The 15,826-nt window shown below is 42.1% G+C and overlaps 1 protein-coding gene across 7 annotated transcripts in view; it reads right to left on the minus strand.

Moving 5' to 3' along the window:
- Positions 1-5,819: 5,819 nt before the first annotated feature.
- The window catches only part of ERC2 (ELKS/RAB6-interacting/CAST family member 2), a 779,911-nt gene continuing 769,904 nt past the window's right edge, over positions 5,820-15,826 (minus strand). For all 7 annotated transcript variants that reach the window (XR_004537423.1, XR_004537420.1, XR_004537424.1 and 4 more), the window contains one exon: positions 5,820-7,257. The gene's annotated coding sequence lies outside the window, so the exon portion shown is untranslated. The remainder of the gene's footprint in view (positions 7,258-15,826) is intronic.

Raw genomic sequence — 15,826 nt, forward strand, 5'->3', positions numbered from 1 at the left:
AGCAACTTTAAAAGACATTTGCCAGCACCCAGAATGTCATAAAGCATGTGAACAGTTTCGGTCTTCTACATTATTGTAATGTATGCAGAGAAAAAAATAATTGAACAATTAAGCAAAGCAATAATAGACAAAAAAAAAAAAAACTTCTGTAAAATTGGTAACTTAAGTGAGAATGAATTGACTGAACATCACTGCACTTTTAATTCAGTCTCCACCACACAGCCACAGTTTCAGAAAGAAATAACGTTTATTTGGCGAATATAAGCAAGTTGAACAACATTTTCTTACACAAAGCAGCGATGCTATGACGCTGCATATCTATGTTTCACACTTTCACGAAACATTTCAGTACAGTAACACATGCCCTCTGATAGTTTGTGAGGAATCTAGCTCATGATCAAAATCCTCAACCAGAGATCAACACCAACAGTCCAGAGCATGCCACTCAAACGTAGTAGTTAAAGATGCACACCATCAAATAAGGGCCTGATCGTATATTTAGAACACTGACCCTTGATTGCTGCACATCACATTCAAAGAACACTCTATGCACACAGAAACCGCAGATAGCGTGTACCATCACGATGAGGTCTTTCCATAGAACCTTTAAAAGGTAAACTTTTAACTCCCAAAGAAAATTTACGTGCATACTGAATACACAAAATTCATTAAATGTAAAAAAAAAAATCAGTACTTTACATTTGAAGAATGTAGAATACAAGCTTGATTACAAAATAACTGATATACCTTAGGTTGATCAAAATGTTGGTTTTACATCAAGGTATTAAGGAAACAAACCACCCGGACATTGCTGAAATAAAATGGTTTCCCAACATCATCACAGTGTTTATTTTAAACCCCTAAATTTCTTAGTCTAGTAAAAGTTTCCCCGGAACTTCAGAGTAATTACACATATTGAAAAATGTAATATCAGACAAAAATTGCATTTTGTTTGTAACTACTGTACCCCTTTTATTATGATAATGTGTAAATCAGCATTCCCTCCGGCCATCCCCAAAACATTGCTCTAAAAGTACATCTGTGACAAGATTGGCACATACATATAAATTATCTACATTTTAACTTTTACAATTTTATTGTTCAGAATTCATTTTCGTACTTCAAGTATTCAGTTGAAAGTTATAGCATGATCTGACTTGTAGGAGGCATTGGTATTAAACCACCCCCCCTAACTGACACCAGTCAGAATTTGCTGTTTCCAAGTGCAACATTTGTCAAGTGTGTTAAATACTTGTGAAGTTTTCCAAAATGAAGGTCTAGAATTCAATTAATTGTTAAAGGACAAACTATTTTAAACATGAATGAGCTCTGAATTATACATACATTTTATTGTTTTGTTTATAAAGGTTTGCTAAGATAAACACCGTAACAAGCAAATGACAAGTCACTGTAAAATTTTACATTCAATATGGCTCAAATAAATGGACTGTCTGGACAACAATCAACACCTGAAATCTAATTATCATATCCTTATAAGAATGTTCAGGATTTTGCACCAACAGGATTTAAAAATGATGTTGTTCTAGGCTCATGACCCACTTTGGGGATATCCATTCATAAGTTCATAGCAGCAAAAAAAAAAAAAAAAAAAAAAAATCTGAATGATTTTAAGGCCACTCATGCTTAAAAATCCACTGTTTGTCCTTTAAAATGTAGTATTCCACTCCAACCCAGATGGAAGTATTCCCATTCACAGGAAAGCTGCATCAACCATAAAGAACATCTGCACATGTGCAAGCCTGAATAGTTTTCTTTATGAAGCTGTAAAATTCCTTCGAGTTAAGGGTATGTAGAAAGGTTATCCATCAGTTGCACTACATATAGACATATAGTGAAGTCAGACATTAGGTTTATTTTGGCTTCTTGGCATGTGCTTTGAAAAGGTTGTCTTTCCCGGAATTTCGATATCTACAATGCAGATATATATATATATATAATATAAATAATGCCTATTCACAGGAGGTATTTTCCTGTTAACACCCCCTCCCCCATCATGTTCTCTAGGATGTTGCTAGCGTGGGATTTTCTTTAATATATGGAAAAGAGTGAATAATTCACACACAGTTTTCATAATATTTTATCTTGCTGTTTCTACGAGTCCCAGCTATTACATTAAATACTGTTCCTGCTTCTAGTTGGCAAAAAGTTGCTTAAAAGTAATTATAAGTATGTGCATGTATGCAAATACACTCATACACTTCAATGTTTCAGCATACAAAATTATAGAAATAGAAAATATTCATTTTTATTTCAGATGTTCCATGCATTGTCAGAGACACACACCATATTTTCCTAAGGTCAATCACTACCCAAAAAAATTGATTTCATTTCCAACCTGGCCCAGAGTATAATACACTATTAAAGGTCACAAGACATATGAGAATATCAAGGATCAAAAGAATGCTATTTATCTGAAAAGATTTGTACAAACACTCTTAGATACTAATTTTATAGAGAGTATAGAGGCTAAAATTGAGACACCCAGGGCTGTGGCATTGCAAAGGTAAGAGGCACCCAGGGTGGTCCCCCCCATGCCACATGCGCCATCCCTTCCCCTCTATATCTCTTCAGCCTATTGGGAACTACAAGAACAAGGGGGCACTCGGAGAAACTGAAAGGGGACAGGTTTAGAACCAATGCTAGGAAATTTTTCTTCACTCAGAGGGTGGTGGACACCCGGAATGTGCTTCCGGAGGATGTGATAGGACAGAGTACATTAAGGGGATTCAAAGAGGGATTGGACAAGTTCCTGAAGGATACGGGGATTGAGGGATATAGATAGAGGTAGAGATAGGATTATGGAAGGGTATAGATGGAAGAATAATGGGGAATGAAAGGTTTTAGACAAAGGATCACTTACAGGTCATGGACCTGATGGGCCGCCGCGGGAGCAGACTGCTGGCGCGATGGACCCCTGGTCTGACCCAGCGGAGGCAACTTCTTATGTTCTTAAATCTTCACCAATGCAAGCAGCTTCTCCAGCCTACTGCTCACAGCAGCATTAGCTTTCCCTCTGACATCACTTACTGGCCCCGTGACCTGGAAGTGATTTCAGAGGGGAGCCAGGCCAGTGTGAGCAGCAGGCCTGAGAAGTTGCTCACACGGTTTGGGGAAAAGGAGGGCACGGACGTGGCATAGGGGAGCGGACAAGGGCTGGTACCTCCACCAACATGGTTCTCAGGGTGGTCCTTTACTATGCCACTGATCTAGGGTCAAGATGTACTCAGTTCTGATAGTATTTTAGAAAAGGCTCTGCCAGCGCAGACTTTGTCTCAAATACCTGCAGGAGTACACGTGTATTTCAGAAACATACATATGAACAAAATGAACAGCGCCATCCAGGTACAATCTGTGTGGAAGTGGCTATTTCCAGAGATGCCAAGCTACTAAATTCTAGGCTGGAGATTTTGGGATGGTCATGGATTTCTGTCTACCCTGTCCTGGTGATTTATGGGTCTTGCAACATTGATTTCAATGGGCAGGATCAGGCACTACATCCCTCCTGCCATTAGTTTTTGGGTGGGTGGGTGGGACCGATGGCAGGAGACAATGGGAACCCTCCTGCCATAATTTTAAGCGGTGGCGGCTGCGGGGCAAATTTTTTTGGGGAGGGTTCGGGGAGGGAGGGGTGTTCGGGGCCCTTGTTGGGAGGGGGGGGGGGTTAATTTTTTTTTTTTTTTTTAAATCGGGTAGATATTTTGCGTGTGTAAAACACGCAAAATATCTGCCCAATGAAAAAATGTTTTTACAAACCCGTCAGAAGCCCTGACAGCAGTGACAGGAGACTGTTTCTCCTGTCACTACTGTCAGGGCTTTAGTGATCCGTGCAGTTGGCTGGGGGCATGCCAACGATCGTCTCCATTTGCATGCAGGCCTTTAGTGACTTTGTCGGCCTGCATGCAAACGGAAACGGATCAGAGGTTAGTGAATCTAGCCCTAAAATGTTAAAAAAAAGCAGGATAGGCGCCATAATCACATCTAAGCATGGCACTTAAGATCAAGGTAGACATGGTTAGGGGTGGAGATGACCTTGGCGCTGTTAGCTGTGATTCTCTGTTAAACTTAGGAGCTGGTAACTTAGACCTCTAAAACCCTGGCCTACATTTTGATATGAATGGTTTTTTTTTGTTATAGGCGCTTAAGAAATCTTTTAAATAAATTACCGGTGCCTAAGTTTTTCTGTAGTTGCAATTCTGTTAACAGAACCTACATACGACTGATGCGCAAACGGCGATGTTTTGTAGTTGCCACCCAATATAGGCACTGTTTATAGAATCCAGCCCTAAGAGTGCATCAAAACAGTAACAGTTCTTAAACCTAAAATGTAACTTAATACTGAACTGTGAGTCAAATGTAATACATAATCATATATATGTTAATAATTATAAAAGTGAAATCCTTAAGACTTGGCTACAACACAAGTCAATAACCACCCAAAATAGGTAGCATAGAGAGGAACTAGGGGTCTCAAGCGCTCACAGCTAAAAGCTCGATATTTTTCTCAAGGCTAGTAACTATACAGTGAGCTATCGTCGGTCCCGTACACTCTCTGTAACGTTTGTTTATAAATTTTTATATTTTTTATACTTTTTTAAAATGATTTAGTAATCTAGGAATTTGAATTTCTTATGCATTACTCTCCCATTATAGTTAGAAGTACTTAGCTTTAGTGTTCTTAGCTTGAAAGTACTTTGCTTCAGTTTTCTTAAAAATTTATAAACAAACGTTACACAGAGTGTACGGGACCGATGATAGCTCACCGTATAGTTACTAGCCTTGAGAAAAATATCGGGCTTTTAGCTGTGAGCGCTTGAGACCCCTAGTTCCTCTCTATGCTACCTATTTTGGGTGGTTATTGACTTGTGTTGTAGCCAAGTCTTTCAGTGGACGCCCCCTCCCCCACTCCCTGTCCTCTCCCCCCCTTCCCATACCTATAACAGAGCAGGAAGGGTGCTCAATCCCTCCTGCTCCAATGCCTCCCGTGACGAGTCTGAGGCCTTAGGCCCCGCCCCAGTGCATCATGTGATGCACCGGGGCGGGGCCTAAGGTCACACTCATCAGAAGAGGCCTGGAGCAGGAGGGACTGAGCATCCCTCCTGCTCCCAACTGTATAAGTACGGGAAGGGGGGTGGGTCTGGCGTGAACCGGGAGGGGGCTTCCTTTGGGTGGCAGAAGGGCTTCTGCAACCCTCCTGCCATTTGTTTTTGGGGGTGAGGGAATAGTAGATATGGCAGGAGGGAGTGGGAACCCTCCTGCCATAATTTTAAGAGCTGCGGTCTAAGGTACAGGGAGGGGTGGGCGGTGCCCGGCCGATAGTGGTTTTGCGATGGCAGGAGGGAGTTGGCATCCCTCCTACCATATTTATAGGGACGGGATAGGAGGCTTTGGGCCCGATGGCAGCGGCGATGGCGGTGGCGGATTTCGGGTTAAAACCACGGGCTTGCCTTGGTAAAAAGCATTGCAAGCCCGTGGTTTTAAAGGACAGAAGAAGGCAGGAGAGTCAGCCAGGATAGAAGTGACTGGTCTTCAAGTTTCAAGTTCAAGTTTTATTAAATTTGATAAATCGCTTATTAAATACTAAGCGAGTAACAATTAAAAATATGTTATGTACAACCTATTGTTGTACCGATCGGTTTGCGAGCCCTTTACAACCCGATTTCCCTTCAACCTGATTCACTAACGTGTGTAGTGATCCCATCCCGATCCGTGCATGCAAATGAGGGAAATGGCATGCAAATTTTGGAGGGCAGTGATTCACTAACCAGCAGTCGCTTCTTTTCTGATCAGCAAGCCCAATCAGTGTTACAAAAAATGAATAAAACCAGTTAAAACAATTAAGTTATGCGGTGGAAGGGCATCTACCGCCACCTAACTTATAGCACCATTTATAGAATCTGGGCCTTACTGTGTTTTTCAAAATACCAATAAAAATGATATACCGTCAAAAGTGTGGAGAACATTGGTGCGCCGACAATCCCGTGCTGACATTTGCGCAGAGGACAAAAGCACGCTGCCGCTTCCGCAATTTTGAGGCCTTCTGTTTTACGCTTTGAGGGGGTGGGGGAAACCGCAACTACACTTAGAACTGCTTGCGCTCACGTTGGGGGGGAACCCCCCCACAGTACAGTTAAAACTCCCATTCTCTTCACTGTTCGGGAGCACGAGGACTTCTAAGTGTAGGGGGGTTCCTCCCCACCCCTCCTTAGAGCGCAAAAGGGAAGGCCTCAAAGCGGCATAAGTGGCAGCACGCATTTGTCCATGCAAATGTCGGCGCACCACTGTCCTCCGCGCTTTTGACACATCACCTTAAAAATATTGGAAAAAAACAAACCAAGGCTGGCCAAAAAGGCTCCAGCCTGGAACTAACTTGGCATTTCTGGATTTCACAACATTTATGTGGAAGTAGCACCACTTCCATCTGTAGCTGCCCCATTTTACAAACCTACACATGCAAGAGCCACCGATTAAGTAATGAGGCTGCATTCTTAACCTGTTTTCATTTTAGGTGAAGAGATAAACAAGGAACGGGGATTAAGCAGAATAACTCCCTCACTGAAACAAGCACTTAAAAAACCTGTGCATGTCTCCCAGTACACGTGTATTTCCCTTTATAAAATGGGGAATAGAGTGTAGATTTTTATGCACTCAAGTCCCACCCAAACCATGCCTCCACCATGTTCCCCTTAAAATGTCTACATGATGGCTATTTACACATGGAGATTCTTCTTTAAGGCCCCTAATCAATGGCTTTCTAGCACCATTTTGATAATCTAGTTTAGGAAAGATGCCATTCAAGAGTAAGAGAATCAAGTGAGATGAAGATAATTTGTGGGGGACAAAATCAAACCCTTTAATTTCACAGTAAACCTCAAGTGAATAGTCTTTTACCTAGAGTAATCTGATAAAAGCATTGCAACTGAACACCAGTAATTTTTGGATATGGAAAAATTCAACATCAGAACTGCTTCCCTCCCCCCCATATTGCATTTCTTTTAAGACATTGCTGGCAGGATGCAGATACTGTTTTGCATTTTCTCATCAAAGCAACAGTTCATGAGAAAGGATGGCAAACGCAATCCATGCATTCAGAACTCCTTTTCTCTATGAGATGGAAAGTGATCCTCCATTTCTAAGATCTGCTTCATGTTCTGGTAGTAATGATTTGAGGTTTAAGCAATAGATTATCAGACATTGTGCAGTTCTGCATTCATCTTCTTTCTTCAGCTCTTCTAATAACTGTAACAATACAAAATGTTACATTTGAGAAAAGGCTTAAATTGACAAGCATGATTTTATTTCTAGTTTACACAAGCAGTGCAATGCAAGCATGAATTTACTTTCAAATTCTCTAGATATTCAGGGATGCTTTTACTAAGATGCACTAAGAATGGGCTGACCCCCTTATTCTATAAAAAGCATTAAAAATTGCAAATTAAAGGACCAATTAGATGACACTATGAAAGATTTTGAGCCTTGAGTGATGTCACTGAAGAACTATGAGAATAATTATTTATTTATATATTTCAATTTCTATCCTGTTCTCCCAGAAGCTCAGAACGGGTTACAATTAGACATTCACAACAAATAGGTTACAGAAGACAATAACAGAGTTTATTCTAGAGACCGGACTGGTCATAGCGAAGAGTACTAGGAAAATATAATGAGGAGTCAGTTTTTAATGGCCTGATTGGCGGAAGAGGAAGGTCTTTATTGCTCTGCGGAAGGTCATTAGTGAGTCTAGCGACCTGAACTGTGTGGGTAGTCAGTTCCATAGCTGAGGTAGGAAATGGCTGTAGGATCTTTTGTACGCTGTACTAATTCGGAGGGATCTCCCTGAAGGTATGCTGAGTCTTTGTTCTGCTATGGAGTGGAGGGGCGGTTAGGGGTGTATAGGCGTAGCTTGGATGCTATGTAGGCTAGGGTTTTTTGGTAGAATCTCTTGTGTGCCATGACCTGGGCTTTGAAGATGCATCACTTTTTGACTGGTAACCAGTGAGCTGCTGGAGTAATGGGTCCATGGTAGCTGAGGTTGTATAGGAGTCGAATTGTTGAGTTCTGGACTTTTGGGAGGCGTTTTAGATCTCTTGCAGCGATGCCATTGAATAGGGAGTTGCAGTAATCTAGTCTAGAGAGTACGTATATTGCAGTTGGGCTAAGTCTGTTTTTGGGAGGTAGGGCTTGATCCTTCACAGTTGGCGTAGGTAGTTATGTAAATGAACATTTATGTTGATTGCCCATGGTTTAAACTTTCACGCTAATTGTAAGATCTCGAGGAAAGAACATAATTATGAAAGCCAGTTCAAATCCTCCAACTTAGGCAAGTCATGTCACCCTCCATCGCTTTGGATACACAATGATTACAAACTTCTTTGTTATATCTTTTATGAAATTTACTTCATGGAAGTTAATTCTATGAAATAAGCGCTAACATTTGTTTGACGATACTGCATGTAAATATTTAGATGAAAGCTGTATATGCATGTACTTGCCAAAAAATCCACCTATGCACTCTTCTGTAAACATGGGCGTATATCTTTGCTTATTTTACAGGTAAATATACACATTAGTGGAGTATGGGCAGAACTCACACATGCATAACTTACAGAATACTTACGTTTCGTGATTAACTAACTTTTAGGCCAATGGTGCAGCCATGGCCCATCCAAAATTGGTTCTCCCTTCATGTGTCTGGAAGGGATCTCCAGGTCCTATTAGTCGAAGACTTCCTCCTATTCATAACACTTGCAACTTGATCTGCCAGTGGCATTATCTCTGAGCCAGTCCCTGCCCATTCCCCTGCACATGCTCAGTTTTTGAGCAGTATTAAGCTGAACGTGCACGGGGATTGGCAGTGCCAGCAGCTCAGGCACACTGCTAACAACTGCCCATGTTGCAAGTGTTCTGGCCAGGAGGTTTTCAGCTGGAGGAGCTTGAAGATGCCCACCAGGTTAGGTTTTTCTATTTTTAGTTCTGGGAGAGCAGGTGTAGGGATGAGGTGGGTAGGGATGGAGATCACATTTTAGGCCTACCCACTTTGAGCTTAGGCCTAACCTATATCAGTCCTTAAGCTATGCCACTGATTTAGGCAGGATCACTCAGTGGGTGGTACAAATATTTGTACCTAGATTACAGGCATGTATATACCCACTTACATTAGAATTCTACGAGGGTTGATTCATAAGACATGGCAACTATTTTTTCTCTCTTAAAAATGCACCAATACTGGAAATCTCATAATATATCTGTCTGAAAATATGAGATATATACTTCTTAACCTTGCCACCAGATGAGAGATGTGTGCAGCGATCTCTAGTAGGGAAGAAGCAAAAAACATGATATTTGAAATTGTTTTATTATGGCATACAGTGTACAACAGAAATCACAAAGTACAAGTACAAACTGTTTAACTGTTAACATCTTTCAAAGTAGTCTCCCAGGTTGTCTTGTGTGTCATCCAGCTCGCGAGGGACACACTGTGAATGCACAGTAGTGCATGTCATTTCTGTAATACTACCTGCATCGTGCAGTATGGGAGAAACATCCAGAACTGTTGCACAATGCTATAATCCTAAATGACAATACTTTGAAGGATGTTAACACTTAAACATACTCACTCTCAAGCTGATTGTGCACTTGGCTTAGTGAAACAGCTAACAGTAGGAAGAGGAGATAGCGGATGTTGTGGATGGGCAGACTGGATGGGCCATTCGGTCTTTATCTGCCATCATGTTACTATGTTTCTATAACTATAAAGCTCTATGACATCACAATGCAAGTGTTAAGAGCTTTAGCCAATAGAGAGGAGATAGCGGATGTTCTGGATGGACAGACTGGATGGACCATTCGGCCTTTATCTGCTGTCAATGGTATAGCTTCTCCTAGTGCCTCATCTCAGTCTGCTTATTCGCTAGGATATCTATTCTCCAGAGAGGCCTCACCTTCGTTTTCCACTCGAGGCGCCTTGAGGTCATCAAGTCCCTCTCGAGGCCATCCTCTTGTGGATCAATTGTCTTTTTCCTCCTTCCTCCGTCAAATGGCTGAGGACCTGGATCTTAAACTGGACTCCGGGTTCTAAGTACTCTAAGGAGTATTTAAAGGAAATGAGTTTGCCTTGACCTCCTGCGGAGTCTCTCAAACTTCCTCTTAACAGGCTTCTTTCTCAAACTTTCAAACGAAACCTGGAGATTCCTTATGCCATTCCTGCTGTTCCAGGCAAATTGGAATCGAGGTATAGAACTGTACATTGCAAGGACTTTGAGAACTCTCAACTATCTCATTAGTCCCTTCTTGTGGAATCTTCCTTAAAGAGGAATCTTCCTTAAAGAGGAGTCATCCTTCCAGGGTCTATGCTACCATTTCTCCTGGCAGAGAGGGCAGGACCATGGACAAGTTTGGCCTTCGTCTCTATCAAAATTTGATGATGACCTCCAGGGTTTTGAATTATAATCTCATCTTTACTACTAAGTATTTTATTGATATACTCCCTGGTTTTACTAAAGACTTTGCTCAGCACAGACTTTTGGAGTTTCAGCAAGTCATTGCTATCTTAGCACAACTCAGGTTGCACCTTCTTCAGTCATCTTATGATGCCTTTGAACTTTCCTCGAGGGTCACTGCTTTCTCCGTAGCGATGCGCCGCCTTGCCTAGCTTTGCACCATTGATATGGATCCCAACATTCAGGATCGTCTGGCTAATATTCCTTGTGAAGGCAATGACCTCTTTGATGAATCTATAGAGGCTGCCACCAAGAAGTTGTCTGAGCATGAGAAATCTTTTACTTCCATAGTAGAACAAATGTCTAAAAATGTCAAAAAGGGAGACAAAACTTTTTTTAGATATATAAGTGAAAGGAGGAAGATGAAAAATGGAATTACTAAACTAAAAGATGCTAGGAAGCGATATGTGGAGTATGATGAGGAAAAAGCAAACGTGCTAAACCAATACTTCTCCTCTGTGTTCACGGAAGAAAAACCTGGAGAAGGACCGAGATTGTCTGGCAAAGTTACACAAGAAAATGTAGTAGATTCTGTGCCATTCATGGAGGAAAGTGTTTATGAACAACTTGAAAAACTGAAGGTGGACAAAGCGATGGGACCAGACGGGATCCATTCCAGGATACTGAGGGAGCTCAGAGAGGTTCTGGCGGGTCCTATTAAAGACTTGTTCAACAAATCTCTGGAGATGGGAGTGGTTTCTGGGGACTGAATAAGAGCGGATGTGGTCCCTATTCACAAAAGTGGTCACAGGGATGAAGCATGAAACTACAGGCTGGTAAGCCTCACTTCGGTTGTTGGAAAAATAATGGAAGTGTTGTTGAAAGAAAGAATAGTGAACCTCGTAGAATCCGAGGCAACATGGCTTTACTAAAGGTAATTTGTGCCAAACAAACCTGATTGGATTTTATGATTGGGTGACCAGAGAACTGGATCGAGGACATATGCTAGATGTAATTTACTTAGATTTCAGCAAAACCTTTGATACAGTTCTTCATAGGAACTCTTGAACAAACTTGAAGGGCTGAAATTAGGACCCAAAGTGGAGAACTGGGTTAGAAACTGGCTGTCGGACAGATGCCAGAGAGTGGTGATTAATGGAAGTCGCTTGGAGGAAGGAAAGGTGAGTAGTGGAGTCCCTCAGGGTTCGGTGCTGGGGCCAATCCTGTTCAATATATTTGTGAGTGACACTGCTGAAGGGTTAGAAGGAAAAGTTTGCCTTTTTGCAGATGATACCAAGATTTGTAACAGAGTAGACATAGAGGAGGGAGTGGAAAACATGAAAAAAGGATCTACAAAAATTAGAGGAATGGTCTAAAATCTGGCAACTAAAATTCAATGCAAAGAAATGCAGAGTAATGTATTTGGGGATTAATAATTGGAAGGAGCCGTATATGTTGGGAGGGGAGAGGCTGATATGCACGGATGGGGAGAGGGACCTTGGGGTGATAGTGTCCGAAGATCTGAAGGTGAAAAAATAGTGTAACAAGGCGGAGGCTGCTGCCAGAAGGATGCTGGGCTGTATAAAGAGAGACGTAACCAGTAGAAGAACGAAGGTATTGATGCCCCTGTACAGGTCGTTGGTGAAGCCTCACTTGGAGTATTGTGTTCAGTTTTGGAGACCGTATCTGGCGAAGGACACACAAAGGCTTGAAGCGATCCAGAGAAGGGTGACGAAAATGATAGGAAGTTTGTGACAAAGACGTATGAGGAGAGACTGGAAGACCTGAATATGTATACAGTACCTTAGAGGAAAGGAGGGACAGGGGGGATATGATTCAGACGTTCAAATACTTGAAAGTTATTAATGTAGAACAAAATCTTTTCCAGAGAAAGGAAAATGGTAAAACCAAAGGACATAATTTGAGGTTGAGGGGTGGGAGACTCCAGAGCAATGTAAGGAAATTCTTCTTTACGGAGAGAGTGGTGGATAACTGGAATGCGCTCCAGAGAGAGGTGGTGGAGAGGAAAACGGTGATGGAGTTCAAAAAAGCATGGGATGAACACAGAGGATCTAAAATCAGAAAATAAGAGTAAATATTGAAGAACTAAGGCCAGTACTGGGCAGACTTGCACAGTCTATGTTTGTATATAGCCGTTTGGAGAAGGATGGGCTGGGGATGGCTTCAATGGCTGGGAGAGTGTAGATGGACTGGAGTGAGCTTTAATGGGGACTTCAGTAGTTGGAATCTAAGAACAGTACCAGGCAGAGCTTTAGATTCTTGTCCAGAAATAGCTAAGGAGAAGAAGAAGGAAAAAAAAAAAACTCAACAAATTTTTAGATTGAATCAAGTTGGGCAGACTAGATGGACCATTCGGGTCTTTATCTGCCGTCATCTACTATGTTACTATGTTTATTACTCGGTGCATATGTAAATAATGCACATATACTTTTCACTGTGTGGGTAACTGCAAATTTCCGAAACTGAAAGCATGCATATTATTCAGTTTTGAAAATTACCCCAGGAAATTTTTGTGCCTTCATTTATACCCATAATTTGAGAGATTGTAATTCTCATTACACTGTGATTACAAGAGCAGAGGTAGAAAGAATCCTATCTATAATCTCCTACGATGGCCTGGGGTAGAAGTCATATGTATCAAAAACAGGTGCTCTTGATAAATAATGCAATGTACATACTGAGGACAATGAAACCCAGGTCAGACATTCTACTATTATACATAAATTATACATAAATTAATTTTGTCTTACTGATCTTTTGGGTTTATATCTGCACATTAAATAAACATAAGGGAAAGGAGGCTTCCAGTCTCAGCTGTTGTAGATAACATGGAGGCCCCTAGCCTTGGCTGTTGTAAATTAGATGAAGCTATTTTAAGTCTGATCTCCATTCTCTGTGCTCTGGGACAAGATGGCAACTGGTTTGGCAGAGGAGACAGAATTATTTCCCTTGTTAAGACATATGCCCAGAATCTCATAAAGTTAACGCTGTCGCTCAACTGTTTACTGACACCTCATAGGAGGGGCTTTAGGCATCTGGACCAGTCAGAGCCTTAGGCCCCCTCATGGTGCATCCGTGAAGGGGTCTAAGGCTATGATTGGCTCAGGCTGTATAAGGCCCCTAACAAAGGCAAGAAAAAACTGCAGACAGATGTACAAGATGCACGCAAAGTTTATTTGGAAAAACAATTTATTGCGTACAAATAGACCACTTTTTAAATGTTGCACCAGGGAGGGGAAGGCCCATTTTCTATGAATCAGGCCAGCTGGGAGGAGGGAGTCCATGTCCCTCCATGAATCTATGTGGAGATAAGGGGGAGGGGGGCGTCAGAGGCGGGGGGAGGTGTTCTATGGCGGGGGTCACTTGGCAGTGGGGAGAGTGGGCATCTCTCCCACTGCGGAGGGTACACGTGGCTGAGTGGTGGCAGGCGTTTCTTGGTAGCAGAGAAAGTAGGCATCTCTCCCACTGCAGGGGGTGCACATGACCGAGCGGCAGCAGGCACTTCTTAGTGGCAGGGAGAGTGGGCATATCTCTCGCTGTTGTGGGGGGGTGGGTTTGTTTGTTTTTTTTGGGGGGGGTTTAAATGCGATTTTTTTGGGGGGGATTAAATGCGATTTTTCTGCGCATGTGCCCAGCGTTGGGCACATGCAAATTTAGCAAATCTTCGCTGTTGTCCGCCGACCTCATCTGCATGAGCGATTTTTTGAGAATGTCTCGCTTTTTTCAATTCACTATCAAAACGGCTGCGTTAGCAGATCGGCTCTTTTTAATACAGGTTTTTGGAAAATTCTGGCCTATGATTATTGCCATGTGGCAGCCCAAGAGTTAAAAGAAAAAGAGAAATGCAGGAGCATCCTGTACCAGAATTCTACCCTGTGTGACATATCACCTCTGTTTCAACCACTGTATTTTAATCTCCGCAAGGGAGACAATGGATAGAGAGTTATTTTTGAGCCCATCTTCGATGTTTTGTGCAGCCGCACCATCTGCACAGCCCTCAAGATGGTTCTGGGAGTTGGAGTCTTCCCAGCATATCTGAAGGTACTCGCTTTCCATTTGTCAGGCACAAGACAATTACAGTTATTGGTATTGGAAGTAGGACTCTGCAAGAGTCATTGACTACGGCAGGGAAAGGGGAACCTGACTTGCTTTAACAGGATGGAGCAAGAAGCCAGTTTGGTAGTTCAACTAGGTTTCTACTGTTTCATGGCATAATGGCTCTGGGAAGCAGAAGAATCTGTCTGGGCTAATCAGGAACTTGTCATTTGATGACAGGTCAGCCTTACACATGGTATTACAGAATACTGTCTAACTGCACCTAACTTGGATGCTAGCATTTGTACCAGATTTCAGCAGGCATAAGTCTAGTACCCAAAAGTTAGGTGGTATTCTATATAAGTAGGGTTACCAGATGTCTGGGTTTTGAAAAGCCTCCTTAAATCGTCTCGGGCAAAAAGGAAATCCGCAAATGCGTGGATTTCCTCCCTGCCCGACAAGAGCAGTCAGCGGGGGGCGGGGCTAGGGCGGGACTGGGAGTAGGATTAGAGTGTTACAGGGCGGGCCTGGGGGGCAGGTCTAGGGGTCCGGATTTTCTGATTGGCAGGCTTATGAGAGAAGCATTTGAAATGGACAGCCATGATCTTCAGATAAGTTTTTACGCTTTAATATAAGAAAAAGATTTTTGATCGAGTTCTACCTCCTTTTGTTCCATATTCCCCTGTAGTCATCGATATATATATTTTTTTGCAGTGGAGTTACAATTTTCATCCTACGTTTGAAAAAATTGATTTTGAAAACAGGAGTTCACTGAATGTGTGAGATACTGATTAAATGTTTATGTGTGGAGTTTTTTTCAGACCAGTGATACAGATGACTTAGGGTACAGTGCAGTCCTGGCTGGCTGGGTATGAGGTCTGGTTTTCTCCACGTTTTTGTATGTTTATCATTTTCTATGAATTTTGGACTTAGTTTTGACTGAATGATTATAAACACCTGCATGATATAGTTACAGTGTGTTGTATATTTTTAATCCTATATATAAGGCATGTGCACTGAATTTTTTGGCGCCCGAATTTTGGCACCATTTGTTGCATTCACTTTTAAGGGGGAAATTCTAAAGCCAGCACCTAAACTTAGGCACCTAATTGAAGCACGCCAAGTTGAAGCGCCTACCAGTGCCTAAATAAGAGATGCCAGAATCACACCTATGTAGGTGCTTTAGGCCACTGGACACCAAAGTAGGCATGGCCAAAGCCGGAAGTGGTGTCAGACAACCTAAAGGGCCTATGTAGGCGTGATTCACGCAAAGATAGGCACCAGAAATGCAGGCCTGGAAAAACCTGGCCTAC

Source organism: Geotrypetes seraphini, chromosome 17 (genome assembly GCF_902459505.1).
Source record: "Geotrypetes seraphini chromosome 17, aGeoSer1.1, whole genome shotgun sequence".
Taxonomy (NCBI): Eukaryota; Metazoa; Chordata; class Amphibia; order Gymnophiona; family Dermophiidae; genus Geotrypetes; species Geotrypetes seraphini.